This window comes from Varroa jacobsoni, unplaced genomic scaffold (assembly GCF_002532875.2).
Source record: "Varroa jacobsoni isolate VJ856 unplaced genomic scaffold, vjacob_1.0 scaffold_804, whole genome shotgun sequence".
In the NCBI taxonomy this organism is placed as follows: Eukaryota; Metazoa; Arthropoda; class Arachnida; order Mesostigmata; family Varroidae; genus Varroa; species Varroa jacobsoni.
The window spans coordinates 89,922-95,921 of NW_019213706.1; the positions used below are offsets into that span (position 1 = coordinate 89,922).

The following is a 6,000-nucleotide window of genomic DNA, read 5'->3' on the forward strand; positions in this document are numbered from 1 at the left end:
AAGAGCGCACGAACATGCCCTGTCTCTGTGTAGAGCAGTAAGGAAAAGAGTGGAATGGTAGAAACGGTGAAGAGGATGGGCCTCACAGAGGAAGTTGGATGTGAGTATCCCGTGCGGCGGCAAATACGCGCATGAGCGCCGAACGCGGCAGGAAGCCGGCTCAGATATGCCAGCTAGAAAAGCAACAATGGCTCAGCTCGGCCTGCCGCAGGCCACCGCAGATTCGTACAACCGCTCTCATTTAGACTGCGCCGTGCGCATCGACACTATTATCATCGCTTAGCTGAGAGAATGCGAAAGCAAAAGGCCCGCAGTGCCGACGGCGACGACAACAACAACAACAACGGTAGCAGCAGGCCAGAGAGGGAGGAGTGCGTGCCACGTACTTTTGGTACGAAGTGATACACCACTCCTCTAGAAGCTAGTCGAGGCCAAATGAACAATTCGCTCATGACCGTCACAGCTGCTGCGATACGCTCGTACACCATTGAATGGTGCATATAAGAAGTAGCAGAACTCTTCAACTGCATTGACAAATCGTTTTGTGGCCGCCAGCTAAAAAACATTAGCGATGATGATGACGCCATTGCTGCCGATTGTAATGGTTTTAGATTGAGGCTATGCCCGTCATCGAGTTAGAGTCCTTCGAATAAACAAAGTAAACTCTGAAATTGGAAGACAAAAAATATTTGAACGAGCGGAGTCATAGCGAAACGCTTACGCTGCTATCAGTTCCGTCGTTAATCGCCGCGCCGTATGTACACGTCTTGCTTGTCAACCTAAAGGTTGACGTAGGTCAAACATAATATACCTAGCGTATAACAAAATGCCAGGTGACATAACCAGACATTTGCAAAATTCTATACATAATAGAAGATTCAACGAAAAGCATACAGTGTATCCATGCAATAGAAATAAATGCAAAAAAAGTCATGCCAAATATTCCTTGGCCTATTTTCGACTATTAAGCCTGTATGACCTGTGTGGCAAATGAATGAACGCAAGAAGGTCATAGACGTGTTTAGGAGCTGTCGGAGCTCTTCGAAAGATGTAGGGTATTTTTGTGTAAAGTCAATTTATTCAGAAAATACATTATTGCTTAACTTAACGTTAGAGCTACTTTGAGCTTGGCAATGCCTTTCTAGGAACTATGAACATTTAAAGTGATTGACTTGCTTGACATTGCTGCCGCCGTTACATCATTGAAACCAGCTAGTACTGAACATCTTTGATGTTTGGACATTCATAGTAATAATTTCCTACCAATCTGAAGTTGTATGGGATGGTAAGCGAAGTATTTTAGCATGGTAGTGCTAAAGCACTAGCATTAGGGTAGACTGTACTCATTTAAATTCTATGCCTGGCGTGTATCAAAATAGCTAAGCTAATTATAGTTATTATTTCTCTGTAGGCATATATTTTGTATGGCAAAATGGATAGCGTTTGCAAAAATTCAGATTACGTGAGTTAGACATGACAGACGAGGCAACTAGAGTATAGATCGTCTATTTCTCTGAGAGAGGAAGGTTACCTTGAAAGACTTTCTCCAGCGCACGATAGACCTTCTTTTTCAACATCGTTGTTTTCTGCCTTTACAATATTTACGGCAGGATTCTATTACATTCAGGTAAGCGTGCTAAAGTTTCATGGACTATATACCTAAGTGAAACGATTAGTTAAAACAGGCGGGAACACATCCAGGAGCACGTTGGTAGTATAGTTTGGCTTGATCGTTTCCTGGACTTAAGGGACTCCCTGCGGTGGAAGCAAAATTATGGGCTTAGCAATGGAAGTTTACTTCTAGGCACTGCAAGGACAAGGGGTTTATACAAAGGTAGAATCAAATTTGATATTTCTAACCATGAAAAAGTTTGGAACTGTTGCTAGAAAGCAGGATAAAAAAAAAACACCAGTAACGATGTCCGACGATGGACGGGTGGTTTTGTAGACTTTTACTCACAGAATAACTAGTTCTGTCAGCAGGTAGACGATCGCATACGAAGTAACAAAGCTTCCCATGCGTTGGTTACTTGTATACAAATACCTTGTTTTAGAGGCTGAACTCTGTAGCAGAACTACGCAACGACGCCACTACACTTACTCCAAAAATGGCTTTGAAGGTTCTCTGAAAAATAGACAGTGACGTTAGGTGAGTTAGTCTAGCTCAAACCGCTAACTCCGGTAAATTCGGAAATTGAACTATTGAATAAAAGCCTGAGAAATCAACATGGTAGTACCCTATGCAAATTGTGCCGAGCAGACAGAGTACGAAGATGAAACGGTTTCCGAAAGACTGACTGGTTAACGACACATGACAGATTGTGGGTTTGTTGGGAATTCGATAACTGAAGTTAAAGGCAAATATATATTAACTACACATACGGCATTAAGTGCGCCACCGGGTAACTGTTTCCTGTAATATCCACCGATATGGGCGCCACGTGCCTGATCTAGCTAGATCATAAATTAGCGTCGCTAAAAGGTAGATCGCAAATCGTTTGCCAAGCTTTCTTTATGTAGGTTCGGCGCATTAATTACAAGAAGCGAGAGCTGTTTCAATGCGTCATCATCCAACAAAGGGACCACTACTATGCGTCACAATTGCACTCGCTGTGCCGTAGCCTTCCTCTCTATTCTTTATTATATATTGCTTTTTAATGACGTTATCTTGAACTCACTGCATTGACATATCATTCAGCATATACGATAAGTGTTCGTCTCCAGTCTCAGACAGGTTTAGCTCTCACCTTTGATTCCCCAGTTCTAGCGCTATCCTTACTTTGCCGCTCGTTCACGACGAGCAGTTCTTAAACGATCCAAATACGCTTTCAGCAACGGCCTGTCGTTGTCATTGCTGTCGACGAAACTACTTTCGAGTTGTCTAATGCTGGTTGCGCATATTCGCGTTCAGTTACGCAATGATATTATCTTGTCCTGCCTTGTCCTCATCGTGTCAGGCTTTGATTGTCGCGATATATCCGATGGACGTGACCGGGCCTGTTTTGCTCGGCTTTTCGGCGACAACATCCTAACTCCCTTCTATTCAGGCCACTTCGCCGTCTCACATTATTGGCCGCCTTATATCTACCCATATACCCACTTTCAGTTAACAAGAACGCTTCGCTCCTTGGGAAGCATCCTGTGCTTAGCAAAACGTCCAACTCGCTACCACGTCTCGTATCCTTGGCCTGACTAACCAAGCACTCCGCTACAGATCGCATAAGCGCCACTCCTTCTGCTCTTATGACGCTTTCAAAAGATTGGACCTGTAAAGCATTGCCTGCCATCACAATGTCTGTCGCTATATCGATCTTTCCTCTGTTATGCCACGGCTGGTTGAAAGTGCCTACGTGAGTAGTTCGTGATTGGACCTGGTTTGCTGTTGATCTCTAGGCGTCCTACTGTCGCAATATCGTCATCGGCCCCGGACAGCGCTTGAGTTGGGCCAGACACCGGACTGTGTACCGTCAACGATTAAATATGTTATAGCCGTATGGATTAAGGCAACCATTATATAGATGTATCCTGACGGTATTCCATAGAGAAAATGGCAACAATATTTCGTTTTTTTTTAGGAGATGTCTTTCCTTCCTATAGTCAGAAATGTCAGAAAGTAGCTTATTGGCATAGGCATGGGTGAACCTTAATGACAGGTTTCCTCTACGACTATTTCGTCTGTTTCGATTTTCGCATGTCTCGGTTTAGGTGGTGTAATATAATAGGTTAGATTATATGCCGGCTATATAGTGCCAATGAGACCTTTCATCTTTGCTTTCTGTTATTCCTTTCTTGCCGGCGGTGGTCGTTAGCTATGGTTTCGACAGTAACACTTGTATCTCTGCTCTTGGTCTCACTATGAAAGGCTTTTTCAGGCCTTGAGGGACTCAACATTGCGGTCCTCCCAAATCCCTTTTTCTTACATAATGCCTACTTAAGGCCAAATATCAATGGATATTCTGTTAAACAAGCTAGAAGAATAGGCTCTTTAGCTAGTCGTGCTAATTTCTCCTTGGCTGTCACGTATTAGCTGCACGAAAGAATTTGAGTAAACATAAGTAATGGCTTCCTAGGAACATTACACAGTTCTTTTAAGGCTTTTCTTCTCCGTAGGAGCTGGACAAATTGCCTGCTACTATGCTTGAAGATAATTTTGTTCTTCATGTTTCCTGGAACGAAGCAGATATTAAATGTCATGCTTGAAATCAATTACAGTTTACCCAGAAGTTCTACCTGATCATTGTCTGCATGGGTCTGGCCAGGTCAATGGATTTGAACTCATTCGGCCCGTTGTTCACAGACACAAACGACGATATTCTTCAACCCTAGGGAGTAGCGGAGACCCCATGCACTCACAAAGAGTGGCACGTCAAGCAGAGCACCTTAATATATCTGCGGAAACAGCACAGAAGAGATACACTGGAGGGCAACAAAAATGATTCGAATCTAATTTCTTGTTCACAAGATCACACCGCCAGTTCAACAAGATCACAACTAAAGAATTGATGAACGCGAGAACGTCCCAGCGGCCGCCTATGGCCGCTACCTGTCTCGTCGTTCATCGTTTGCTTGCTCTTCGTCGCAGGTATTTTCCTAGATGCTTTTTTTAGGCACAGTACAAAAGACTGCTACTAGTGCCGCTGCCGCCATCATGAAAAGTAAGTAAAATGAGTAAATTTCACCTGAGAACCGACCGATGAGGGATCTACGAGGCGAAGTAAATGTAAGAGATGAGGGTTTACTAACAATGTTCTACCGATTTTCTTCGGTCTTCCCTGCGCTCACTTGTTTTGGCGTTTTCAATGCTCTAGCTATGATCCCAAAGATATTTTTTGCCCCTATCATCACGCCACCACCATAGAGATGCATCTCTGGCGGGGCAAAAGGCTACACAACGATGTTCTGCCCGGTCGAGTTCGACAGTAAGAAACTGGGCGATAGTGTTGAAGAGTACAGCGAATGCGTGGGAGAAGGCGATCGACGGCAGTGGTTTTGGGGGTGTAAGCGAGGCTTTCGTATCAAAGGGATGATGTTTTTAATGGTCAGATATACAAGTGGCATCACTGGCGTGAGTTGCACCACGTGTAAGATCGCACAACATGGCTATATGATGGAATGGAAATGGGGAGAGATGGTGATCTCCTTTGTTTAAGGATGCATGAAAAGGATCGCCGAGCGAACCGGAGAAACAAGATGTTGACGGTTTGAAGGAGTATGCGGGAACGCACTATTCGCACCATGAGAAATTCAAAGTAAACATTGAATTACGTTTTACTTGAGTATATTGCTCTTTCTGTGTTCTAAGATAGCCTCTGCTGGCAAGCATAGCTCGCCTCCACGTGCTCTATTCTTACCTCTTTGAAATCGAAGTCCTTTACGTACCTTACTTTTTCAATGTCATCTGTTGTCACTGCTTTGATATTTAAATTGGTAAATAGTCCAGCAGAAGAGTACTCAGGTCAAAAGTAAATAACGGGCATAACAACGATAGCGTTGGCCGACAACCGAATCGTTCTTTCTTGTTTTGTTTCCCTTTACGTCGAGCTGCTTTGGCCGAATTGCAACGGTAATACGATTAGAAGGAGTATGGCCAAAAGCAACTTTATGCATGGAACAGACGTTCGTCACTACATTCGTCCCTTTCGTATTCTGTCGCTTGGCGGTCGAAAGTGCAGACGAACGGGTAAGAAAACAACGACCAGCTGCGGGTAAGGGTAAAACGATGTACGCTTTGCGAGATAGAATAAAGGTACGAGAGACGTTTTATGGACGGCCGAATAAGGACCCAGATGATCACTTGTACAAGCAGCTTTTTGTTTGCATATACAAACAACGGACGAAGTACAAGCCGACAAAATAATGAGCCGGACACCGATCACGAACCAGTGGGCAAATAAGACGGAGCAGATAGCATTATAGCATACGAGAAGATAATTGGGTACCGGCAAAAAAAAAAGTAGTAATATTTCATTGTAGTAGACGAATCCATATGCCGTATTACGG

General features: G+C 43.8%; 1 long non-coding RNA gene across 2 annotated transcripts; it reads right to left on the reverse strand.

The window, feature by feature from the left end:
- Positions 1–1,034: 1,034 nt before the first annotated feature.
- LOC111263963 (uncharacterized) lies at positions 1,035–5,629 on the reverse strand. Of its 2 annotated transcripts, XR_015312498.1 has the most exons (4): positions 5,380–5,629; positions 2,748–4,166; positions 1,961–2,125; positions 1,035–1,755 (listed from the first exon to the last, which is right to left on the reverse strand). It is a non-coding gene; the product is annotated as an uncharacterized LOC111263963 (long non-coding RNA). The 2 variants fall into 2 exon arrangements; XR_002682545.2 differs by lacking the exon at positions 2,748–4,166 and having other exon boundaries at positions 1,036–1,755.
- Between the last annotated feature and the right edge of the window lie 371 nt (positions 5,630–6,000).